General features: G+C 38.6%; 1 protein-coding gene across 3 annotated transcripts in view; it reads right to left on the reverse strand.

The window, feature by feature from the left end:
- Positions 1-13,084, reverse strand: part of DPP10 (dipeptidyl peptidase like 10) — a 580,058-nt gene that overhangs the window by 149,433 nt on the left and 417,541 nt on the right. The gene's annotated exons all lie outside the window — the stretch shown is intronic.

A 13,084-nucleotide genomic window follows, 5' to 3' on the forward strand; every position in this document is an offset into this window, starting at 1 on the left:
ATATATAAAATTTTAAAATATGCACAATAACAGCCATGTAAAATATGCAATAACGAGGATTTTCATTGGAGTTTCTTCCTGCTAAATAGTGCAATTCATCACTCTAAGAGATACTACAAACAAAAACTCAGCCACCCTTGCAGTTACTTCCGGGTTAATGTCAGATAGATTAGAATCTGATATTTTCATTGTGCCATGATGTTAGATTACCCAGAAAAGGAGATAGCATGTGTTTGCGTAGCTGGTTGTACAATGGACAGTAGGAAAGAAAATGTTCTACAGTGTCGGGCATATTCAAAGAACATCCACAATGTCTATTGTTTCTGCGGATGTTTAAATATCTGCCCTTGACAAAAGCTGAGGGGACAACGTTCAGTCAGGCTAACATAAAGGCCCTGCATTGGACTGGAATTATTAATTCTGAAATATAAGTTACCCTGTTATCTGTTGTATTTAAACCATAGAACTTAGGGGCACAGATTTTGTTTACAGCTGACTTGATGTTTTGTTTTTCATTGTCCCTTAATCTAGTTTGAATATTTTGATAAATATATTGCTGACTTGAATTACACAAGAATTCAAAGTCAATACCAATAGATCTAATTTTGCTATGTAAGAGTTGGAACCATCTGGATTTATAGGTGTTATGTATTGAAGTTCTCACCCTGGGCCAGCAGGGGGATACTGTAGATAGTTCAGGTCCACATATGCAAATAAGGGATCGAAAGTGACGTTCAGTTATTGGATAGTTACAGAAAATGGTTACTGTTGCATTCTAGTGGAGCTCTATATAAGCAGGCTGGCTGAACCTTTCAGTTCAGTTCTGTTCTGGCCTGTGAATAAACAAGAGCTGTTTGAAGAATTGCTGTGTCGTCTGATATGTTCACCCACAACTTAACAATAAGAGTCCTTAAGTCAGAAAGTAGACATGAACAAAAATGGCAATGCAACCAGGATTGTATAGAGCTAGCCCACACCCAATATTCCACCGTGTGTATACCTAGTTCTGCACACATTGTCTCATACTTGATTGAACTTGGGAGCCCCAGGATATGTCTCAAGAAACTAGAGTGTATCTTATCTAAATCACTATTATATGCTTGTATCCAAAAATCTGAATAGCAGCTGGTATAAATTGGTTACCTTTCTGAAAATAAAAGTGAGCTACTGCTGAGGAGGTTCACTTAGCCCTTTTTATAGCACTTGTGTGGTGGTTTGACCAACATGAATTGCTCTGGAATGAAATTCTGAGATATCTGTGTAGCTTTACTTGCTGGATTTCTTGTCCTCTTATTTTCCATTTCTCTAATTTCTGAGAATTAGAGAAGACCAGAATCTTCTCATAATTTATTGAAAGTTTATTGGTTTCACAATAGGAAACCAGGGAGAGTAAAAGACATTTCAGACCTATCCACGTCAGTGATAATAAGGCTGCATCATCCACATACATTAAAATTGGGACCGGGTTTTGATTGATTTTTTAGGTATGTGATTCTATTGTTTGAACGTGCGCTGGAACATCTGATAAAAATATATTGAAAAGGGGCAAGAATACACCCTTGTTTTACACCTTTCATATTAGGGATGTCAGAAGAGAGGTGACCTTTGGCATTGAGTTTGATTTCACAGATGTTAAAGGAAAATATAAATTATGTATTAAGATCACCAAGCGTTGATCGATTCATAACTCTACAAGCTTCTTCCACAATATCACATGATCGACCAAAGGTGCCACAAAAATCTATGAAAGCTGCGTAAATCTTGGATTGGTTTTGAAGTCTATATTTTTCAACAATGGTCTAAGATACAGCAGCCTTTGTTCTTTCCCTGGTCAGTTTAGATTTTTCATCCAGGTAAGTAATTTAAGTAAATGGTGCTTAGAGTAGATTTTCCCTATCACAATGTACAGGTCCAGTACTCAGCCTGGGTGGCCATAGATGGTGTCCACTATTTTAGTTCCTCTAAAATGCATCTGTGGCCCCAACGTTTTAAAATGGTGGGCCAAATAAAACTGGCAGAGCTTGCACCTGCACAAGATTTATTTGCTACTCACCTGCTGCTACCAAGCTGATGGGAGGGCCCAACCACAAGGATAACAAAAACAAACATTATGTCAGGCCTGCATAAGCCACCCAGTGTGTGTTTACAGAATAACTCCCCAAATTTTACAGCAACTTGAATTATTCTATGAGTGTTTCAGATAGTCAGAAAGCCTTCAGTTTGATTAAATCCTCATAACATTTCACACCTTGCTTCTCCTGGGCCAGCAAATTAAGTAGACAGCGAGAGAAATATCAAAAGACTACGCTAGATCCACAAAGGATAGGAGAAAAGTGGAATCAGATCAGACAAGTGCATGCTAATTTACATTTGGCACAACCTTTTAAATTTATTGTGCACATCATTTATTGTGCTTCTCAGGTGGGTGGGGTAAACAGGACAGGCTATAGAAAACCAGTAGCTTGTAAAACCAGTAAAAGACATGTGAAAGTAGCTTTCTGAAAGTAGCTTTCAGAAAATGTATCTAAATTTCATATTAACTGAAGATTAATATAGTTCAATTAATAATATCGCTCTTGCTGGTCAGAACCTTGTGGAAAATGTTGCAAATAATATACACTAAAATTGGAAGTAATAATAATAATAATACTATTTATACCCCACCCTCTGGCTGGGTTTCCCCAGCTACTCTGGGCGGCTTCCAGCACATAAAAAACCATAATAAAACTGAAATGTTGACACCTTGGAGTGCTGACTGTCAAAGATTACATGTATAAGTTTATATGGAACCTTCCTCTCTTGGGTACTATTTGCAACCTGAGTTCATTTGGATACTTCACTGTGCATAAATGGTTTTCAACAGCTTAGAAAGTTTGTTCAAACAACTTTGAAGAACATGTTAGGATTTCAAACTCCTGTAGCTCCTATTGATTTTCTTTAGCTTTGGCACATTTCTTGTTTATTTTTTATTTAAACTCCATCACTACCCCAACAGATAAAACAGTACCTTGGGGAAAAGAATAGAAAAAAGCCTCAGATGTACAGTTGAGCCAATAAAATTAATCTATTAAGGCAGCACTCTTCAAGCTGCTCTAGATAAGAATAAAAAAGCCACAAGAAGCTTAACTATGGCCTTGTGGCATTAGATCATGTCTGTACAAATACAGTATGATCTGAAATACAAGCCATCAAGACTGTAAAAATGTTGTTTTGTAACTACAAATGCAAGAGACACATTTTACACAACATTTTTAATACAACAATCTGCAGTACACAATGGCTCACGATGTTTGTTTTGTGAGCAATTGAAAATAAAGCTATCAAGAAAGATACAGAAATTAAAAGTCAAAATCCTGTCACTACTGGCTTTAGGGATCTTCTGTCACAAACTGCACTGGAGTGTGCCAAAAAAACTTCTAGTTAAACTTACTGCTGCACGACAGGACTATGCACCCAACCACCCATATCCCCAACCACCAAGTTACTAAAACAAACCATATTTATGAGGCAAATAGCTTGAGGTAGTGATGATCAGCAAAGAGGATGGCCTGCACCTGCCCTCTTAAATACACCAGGGGCAGGCAGGGAGAAGCCCCCATGTCCCTGTCCCATTTGGCCTTGTGGGCAAGGCCTGCCCCCCCCCCAAATGAAGAGGAACATGGCTGAGGTGGGTGGCACCAGGTGACCATTACCTCCCCTGGCTGCGCAGGAAGATGACGGCCTCCCAGAACCAGCTGCAGATGCTCCATATGTGGCAAATGTTGTTTAGAAACTGATGAATTAATCCAGTTTGTGCCATAAAATTTACAAATAAATAGTTTGTAATAGGAATAGTTTATGAATAGGATAGGAATGTTTATGTGATAGGAATAGTTTATGAAACAAGTAGGAACCCAATGTAGGAAAGTATTTATCAATCACTGGAAATATAATAAAAATTGTGCCCAGGTATTCTATGAAAGTATCTAGAACAACAACTGTGAATGGAAATCCAAAAATATGGGGTCAAAAATTATAAAAGGCTATTTTTTTTTCTTCCACAGCTCTTCCCAAAATATGAATATTGGAGAAAAAGATTGTGCAAATTATGCTCTGTATACAAGCCTATCTATTCTGCATAATTTATTCCAAGCCTATCGCCTTTACACAGAATATTGGTGGCAAAAATAGAGAACTTATGTCAACCTGGGTATTACCAATGATTTTTGAATATTCTGCAGGGGGGAGGTGATTTCACCTGCTTGCCATGTCTTATCATATATATATATATATATATATATATATATATATATATATATATATAATAATGTTGCTATGACTACCTTCTTATGTAAAAGACTTTAATGCTGGTGGATGAATAGGATTTGACTATTTTTTTGAATAGCAGTGTTTGGTTGGAGATATTGTGTTTGAGAAATCTGTTGTATTGTGAGGGGATAAAAATTGCATACAAGAGGAAGGATGTTTTCCTCACATTTTAAAAAACCTGTGTGTGCGTTTGTGCCAATGAATGTGTTGCTGAAGGAATCATGAATTCAAAAACTTATTTCATGTCATATGGCTTAATTCTAAATAAGAGGCATGGATGTATAGAGTCAATCATGTTTGAAAATCATACTGGGGCCCTCTTACATAGAGGAATGTGCAGAAAATAATTGAAATTTCTGGAGAGAGGAGAATGTCACAGTTTCCTACTTAAGGACTTTACAAATCTTATTGCGATGAAAACAGCAAGTCTGAAAACTGCAGCCCTACCAAGTCAACATGTTACCAGCTAAAGACACCTTAACAACATGGTGATCAAAGTAGTGTGTCTATGCACATGCATGAACACAAACCGATTTATCTTTGATATTGTTAAACATAACAAGATCTACTATAATGCATGCCTACTGAACTGAATAAACATGGACATTACATGAGGAAAATTTTCTGTATGGTTGGCTATGGCAGCTACCTCTGTGGAATTGACCACAAATACTATTTTATTGTTCTTGTTCCCTATCCACACCAAGCCCTTCCTTCTTTCTTTCATCCATGTAGTTTTCGATAATCAAGTAGAATAAAAATGGAAGAGTCTGGGCAGTAAGCATAAACCATTCCCACCCACCACCGCCCCAGACCTAGGTATGGTATCATCTGAAAAAATAACAAGGAACAGCAGTGGGGGTGTAACCTGTCAATATACTTTTAGGAAAAAAATCTTAGTTGCTGTCAAGAAAAGCCTGATCTCAAGTTAGCCATGAAATGGATAAGTTTAATGGAACAGCTATTTACCTGTCAGCCAAAGGAAAATAGAATAAAGACAAGAATGCAGTGGCGTAGATAATCCCTGAAAATTTGAGCTAGAAGAAAGCTAATTTAAACACTGTGATTCCGTGTTTTAAACTACACGCTATATGAGTATCTGAAGTACAAGTAAGTCTAACTGAGTTTAGTGGACTTATTCCCAGGGAAGATTTATAAATGATAGAGAGGAGGGAGGAAAAAGAAGCACAATTGTAATGCCAGCCTATATAGTTCTTGTAATGGTTCTAGGGGTTGCTCGTGCGTAAATCTGCGCCCCACCTGGCTGGGTTGCCTGAGTGAACCTTTTCTGTCCGGACAGCCACTCGCCCGTGGCTGTCTCAATCGCTGGCAGAATCCGTCAGTGGGCGTTTCTTGAACTTCTTCCAGCACAAAAGTTCTTTGACGCCTAGTCTCCGCCTAGTCTCCCTGCATGGAAGCCTTCTGCGCAGGGAGGGTGTGGGCAGCGGAGGACCCGTGCTCTCCCCGCTGGTCCCCGGCGAAGAGTCATGGAGCCATCTCGCCGATTCCCCCATCTGCCCCCCTTCTCCACTGGTGCTACGCTGATTTCCTTCCCCAGAAGATGTGCTGCTTCTCTCCCTCCCGGGACGCTCTCCGGAATCCCTCTGGAGCCCTCCCTCTCCCCCAGGCTCCGATGTCAGTTCCCTGACAGTTCTATACGTAGACACATATAGAAAAAGCCTGAGCCTACAATGGATGGGCTCACAGCAGCACTAACATCCCAGAAAATCTTGCTTCTCCCATAGTCACAGCTTTGGATTCAAGCAGAAATCAAGCATGGCTCTCACTATCTGGCCTCTGCCTGCTTCTAGCCCAGCTCTCACACACACCCTTTGGTTTTATCACTACATAGCCAGGTGAGAAAGGCCCCAACCCATTTTTTTCCTTTGTTATACTAAGGACTATGCCTAGGCCCATTAATTCCAAAGCCTCACAACATTATTATAAATGGGAACCAGGTAATGGCAGCAGATTTTTTTTAAAAAAATCACTTACTCTCCATTCCCATTTTAAAAAACAAAGCAAGAATATAACCCCAATAAGTGCTTTTTAATGGAGGTACTCAAAGGTACACAGTATTGGCACTCTCCCCCCACAAATGTCCCATGCAGTTCAATGGAGCTTACTCCCAGGCAAGGGAGTGTGATGCTGTAGAATCAGATATATTTTGCTTCTGCTACCTTACTAAATTTCACATAGCCTTTAATGCATCCAAATCTCTTTACAACAGCCAGATCTCTTAAGGAAAATACATGTATATTTCTTTAAAATAAAGCTTTAAAAATATAAATGGGCATTATTTGTTCCTTCAAAGTCCCATGCTAGTGGCAAAAAAGAAGAGAAAGAAAATATCAGAGGCAGAATTAAGCCATAGTGTTTGATACTTGTAATTAATTTCCAATGACATTCTAATCTGGCAATGGCCATTTAAATGACTGGGGTTTATGGTGGCAGAGAGACTGAATTAGTAGGGAAACCAAAGCCATCAAACCTAGGGTGGACATGTATTTTGTTTTACAGACGTCAGTCCTCTGTTTGAAAGGCTGTCAGAGAACAGCCTTCTATCTGAAGAGCTGTCTTGCCCAAGGCTGGTTTAAAGATAAATAACTCTAAGGGAGAGCAGGGGATGATGGTGGTGTAAGTAGTGTATCAACAGTTAACACCTGGACAGCAAACTGAGCAGATACATAGGTCACCCAGCTACAGTATTCTACAATTATTTCTAAATTTCCAAGTATACATATAAATCAATGTGTACAAATTTTATGCAACTCTGGGTCATCCTATGTTCTCTTTTTTGGATGCATTTCCTCTGTATTTTGTTTGTTTCTTTGTGATAAGTAGCTACCCTAAACAAAATGGACCTAAAGTCACTACTGATTTAATTTAAACTGTTAACCGGAAACTTGGGCTCATACTCGACCAACATCATGCAAAATTGTGCAAATGAAATGTAATCAGTTAATCATCAAATAAAACTCCTATAATTAATTAACTGCAATTTTAATTAGTCTAAATACAATAAGGTGGTGTCTGCAATGGTACCAGGACATTTCACTCAATTTAGGACCAGTTTTTGTCTTCATTTATATTATTCTTCTCAAAGCATCACATTTTCCATTTGTGTGCACTGAATTTCATCTCAAATCTTATTGCCAGAGTCACATAGTTCTTAACCCACAGTATTTTATTGCGTTTCTGACTAAAGTGTGTTGTTACTCTTGTCTCTGAACTCTGCCAAAATGCTTCCGTGGAGCTTCAATTATCTTGTATGTTGCCCAAAATTTAGGGGGGGGGGGAGGGAGAGAGAGAGAGAGAGAGAGAGAGAGAGAGAGAGAGAGCGCGCGACTGGGCATTAAATCTGTTGAACAGCCAAGAGCAGCCAGAATTTCTTGGAAGTAAGGTTTTCTGTCATTCCTTATGTTAAAGTGTCCCATATTTCTAAGATGCAAGTACAACACACAAAACCCAACTCTAATACTTTTTATGTTTAACTTTTTTGACCTTGAAACTCTAACAGAAATCCCAACAAAGAGTTTTATTTAAAATGCTTGAGGGTCAGGCATCCTAAGCATGTTTGCTTTGAAGTAAATGCCATCTAAATCAATGCTACTTATTTCTAAGTAAATTAAGTTAGGATTAGGGTGTTAATTTAAGAAAATGTTGGGGAAAGTCTGGCCATAATACAGCATTTTAAATCCTATTGATTACAGTCCTTTTAATGAACAGGACTTTTTAAGTCCTTAATTTAGGTTGAGTCACACTCATTTATTCCTAGTTGACTCTCTCCCACACACTTTTTAATACACAGATAATTCCTAATTCTAAAATCAAGGGTGAATTTACCACAGAAGAACCAGAACACAAGGCTCTAATCTGTGGGAGAGGGGCTGTACTCAGAGCTTCTTGCTACAACTCATAAACAATAATTCTGATGCAATAGTAGTGAGGGCCATTTCACACCCACCTACACCCACACCAGAGTGTGGAAACCATTTCAGTGAAATATTATATACTGTGGAGATACACATGTGAATAACACAGTCACCTGAACAGGGGTTTAAGGGGTATTTTTCATATAGTCACCACCCTTTCCCCCAAGTTAGGGAATGCCCCATTGAAAATATATGAAAGTACACCACTCAAAATAGACTCCCATGCTGAGTGGGGTGTGTGTGTATAGAGGAGCAGATTTATTATAGAAAATGTGTATTTCATCCTTCCACAGTAACTTGGCCTCCTATGCATCAACAAAAAGATATATTTGTTATAACATCCAGGTGGATGAATAGATTTCTGCCATAGGTGCCCATTTTGTATTTTTTGAAACTTTACACGTGCTAATTTTTATTTATCTATTCATAAAATGTATTTCCATGCCACCCTTTCATGGTGGTACACAGAATTGCTGGTACATAGCAATATAAAAACTTTTTTAAAAACCATTAAAAGCAGTACCGAACTATCAGTGAAATGGCAGGCTACTCAATAAAACTTTTAACAACTACATAGGCCTACTGGTATATGTATAGATGCAAATTTAGACATAAATGGCATAAATACAAATACACAATACATCAGGTGACCTGCGTGCCTTGCTCAATTTGCTTTTGAGGTGCTAATTACTGATGTGCAACTTCAGCTCTCCTGCTCTTCTTTCTGGATTCTTTTATCATGAAACTAGACCTGGACAGGCCAGCTGTTCAAATAGAGGACACTTGTCCTTTTCCTACCCAAGAACAACAACAAGTGTACTTTCTTTTACATAAAGAAGCAAAGTTCTATTCCAGTGGACAGATGGAGCAAACTCAACAAGGTAGGAGCAGGAATAAGTCCAGACACACTTAGGCACCAGAAACGTGCCAAGGGTCAAACCAACTTTGATTAGAAGAGCTTCAAGGTGCCCTCTAAGCATATATGGTGAACTGATAATCAAAAAAGGAGGAAAATGGAAATTAAAACCATTTCCAAGTTAAAGAATATATTTATGATTGATTGCATTATTTTCAGGTTAATGAAATGTTTAAAAAGGATATTAAAGAAAGTGGTTATTGCAGAAAAAGATTCGAAGTTTCAAATAGATATAATAAACGATTGTAAAATTCTGTCAAAAATGTATAAGATATTGTTGGAATGGCACACGAAAGATGAAGAAGTTAAATCGGTAATGATACAATGGGCCAGGGACTTTGGTTACAATATACAATTTGATGACTGGGGAAAATTATGGAAAGAAAATTTGAAATTTACCGCATGTACAGCGTTAAAGGAAAATGTTATGAAAATGTTTTATAGATGGTATATTACACCGGTAAAATTAGCAAAAATGTTTAAGACGTGTAATAAGTGTTGGAAATGTAAAGAAAAAGAAGGAACATTTTCTCATATGTGGTGGGATTGTAAGAAAGTGAAAAGTTTCTGGGAGATGATATATAATGAATTGAAAAAGATGTTAAAATATACATTTGTAAAGAAACCAGAGGCTTTTCTTTTAGGGATTACAGGAAAGGAGATAAGAAGAAAGGACTGTAAACTTTTTCAATATGCAGTTACAGCAGCAAGAATTTTACTGGCCCAGAAATGGAAACAAGAGAAAATACCGACGATAGAAGAATGGAGATTGAAACTGACAGACGATGCAGAATTGGATAAGTTAACTGGGAAAATTAGATATCTTAGAGACCAAAAGTTCATCGAAGACTGGGGGAAATTTGTAGAATATCTGAAAAATATATGTGATGTGCAAACAACGCTAGTGGGGTTTCAAGAAGCACTGTGAAATTTGAGATGTATTGTTAAAAGAAACAGAAGTGGGAGGGAAGACTAATGGCAATACTAAATAGAAGAAATGCGTAATTAAGAGGTAAAGATAGATGATTGTCAGAGAAGCTGAAGGAAGTCCAAAAAGAAAATTTGTGAAAATTTGGATAAAATTGTACATTTGTGTTGAAAATTAATAAAAATTATTATAAAAAAAAAACAAGGTGCCCTCTAAGCAAAGTTCAGGGATAAGCTCCTGGGCTGAGGATTCCAAGATCAGCAGCTGCAAGGTGAGACTGCACAGCAGCATGAAGTTTTTCTTATGTTAGGCCTCACCTACACATTGCACTTTTAAAAGCAGACTGGGAAAATCCAGCTACTCACACACATGCCTGCCTCACCAAGGATTCCTGGCATGAAGCCAAGTGCTACTTCTTGCAGGCTTGGTCTACTCCTGTCTCTTGATGCACAGCCATTGCCTCTGAGGCAAGGCATGGCTTTCCTTTTCCCGCCCCAACATCAACCCCCCTCCCCCACTTCATTGCCCAGGGTGAGACAGTTGCAACAGAGGAGCTTGGCTCTGAGTCAAGGGCTTGAGCAGGAAGGCCTGTCCTCATCACAGTGCTCTGGGAGGCTTATGATAAAATATTCAGCTAGATGAATGACAGTTGCATGTGAAGACCCCCAAAACCACCCCGAAAATAAATACACGATAGACACAGAATTTTAGTTTTTGGCAATAATTTGGCCACAACTTTATTGAATTACAGCATGTGAGTGGTTGCCTAGGCATTAGTTCCTGACTACCTGACCCCACACAGTGGCAGGGCAGGACTGACAAATGGACTCCACTAGAGGTCAGTAAGGGAAAACATACTAGGGTAGCACGGAGTTGAGTACAGGCTCCAGTTCACCCCATAAGTTCCCATGGTGTGGCCCTAACCCCTGAAAGCGGATCAGACAAAAGCAAGGCGAGCCCCTGGATTCCTTTAACGGAATTCCCTAGCAGCAGCAATGGAGAGGCAGGCACAGCCAACCACTTCCCCTCCGCAAAACATTGAACCAATGCCTAACCGCCAACCTTACAAAGTTGTGGCGATTTGCTACACGGTAGGCAAAAACCAAATGGCAACAGCCAATCAGCCAAATGGCAAAATTTCTACCGGGCCCTTGTTCCAAAACAGACGACCCCTAGACAGGCATAGCAAGGCCAAAGAACAGCCCCAAATATAGGGTAGGAGGGCGGGTGATGCACGTTGCAAGAAAGAGAAAACTCCCAGCGACGTGAAGCTTAAATCGCCCCTCGGTGGCCAATAGACGACCCAACAGGCCAAATTTCTGCCCCAGCAACCAAGGGGCAACCAATGGGGTGTTGTGGCTATCCAAACGGTCCCGCCCCACAACAGGGAGGCAGTTTAGGTGATCTCACCGCAACACGTGCTCTCCATGAGGGAGGACACAATCTCTAGAAATAAGAGAAGATTCCTCTGTAAGGTAGGAAACAAGCCCACTCTATTGCACTGGTAAAAAATAAATAAATCCTGTGGTGAGAATTTTAAAAATATTTAAACTTTTATATAATTTAAAGTATAATTTTCAGTTCTGCCCCGCCCCCTCCCGCAATTGTTTTATGCTGTTCCATCACTGCTAGTTCTTAGGCGGCAGGCTAAGACACTTATATCTACTCAGGCCATTGATGGTTAGGTTAGCTCCTACTGTGGTAGTTATTTCAGTGGGGTGAGGTAGAACTTGCCCTTTTTATTGTGTTGTTGGATTAGTATTTTAGATATTTTGTATTGTACAGTTTTCTGATTTTTAATTGGTTTTATCCATTTGGATTTTATTTTGTTAAGCCAGTTTGAGACATTTTATATCAAATAGTATTGTGGGGGGAATTAATGGAGAGCAAACCAAGGAAAGTTGAGACTGCCAAGACTTCCATTTTGTAAATGTGATTTTTGTAAATGGATTCTGTATTTTTCTGAGCACTCAGTTCTACATTGGTTTAAAGGGTGATGCCCATAAGCATCAGACAACAATAACTAAAATTTTGGGAATCACTCTTCGTTTTATAGAATTTATGAACTCCTTTAATTAAATATCCCCAAATGGTATACATTAATAATAAAATAATACAATCTTTATTTTTTTTTTTAAAGCAATTTATTAAATTTTACAATAAAAATAGACATAATAGACAATGTAACATCAATCTTAACATATTTTCACATTTTCTTTGGACTTCCTCGCATCTCCCGCTCCCATTTTCATCGTTAAAACATTTTGTCAGCAATTTATCATCTTATTTAAAATCTTATATCCCTTCTATATTTCATACTCATATAATTCTCAAAAGGAGCTAAATTTTCACAGTCTTACTTAATTTCTTAAAAAACTTCTAAATTTAGTGGTGCTCAGTTGTTTTAGTCTAGCATCTTATTTAGCATTCACTCAAATTACAATGTTTTTGTAAATAGTTCTTAAATTTCTTCCAATCCTCCTCAATCCTCTCTTCTCCCAGGTCACGGATTCTGCCGGTCATTTCAGCCAGTTCCATGTAGTCTATCAGTTGTATCTGCCATTCTTCCAGTGTGGGTAGATCTTGAGTTTTCCAGTGTTTTGCGAGAAGTATCCTTGCTGCTGTTGTTGCATACATAAAAAATGTCTGGTCCTTCTTTGCCACCCCTTGGCCGACAATACCCAAAAGGAAAGCCTCTGGTTTCTTAGTGAAGGTATATTTAAATACCTTTTTCAGTTCATTATAAATCATTTCCCAGAACGCCTTCACTTTAGGGCAAGTCCACCAGAGGTGGAAGAACGTTCCCTCACACTCTTTACATTTCCAACACTTATTATCAGACAGGTGGTAAATTTTAGCAAGTTTGACTGGGGTCATATACCATCTATAAATCATTTTCATTACATTTTCTTTCAGGGCGTTACATGCAGTAAATTTCAATCCATTAATCCACAACCTCTCCCAGTCCTCAAACATGATATTATGCCCAATGTCCTG

The sequence above is a fragment of the Podarcis pityusensis genome (genome assembly GCF_964106645.2).
Source record: "Podarcis pityusensis genome assembly, chromosome: 1".
NCBI lineage: Eukaryota > Metazoa > Chordata > Lepidosauria > Squamata > Lacertidae > Podarcis > Podarcis pityusensis.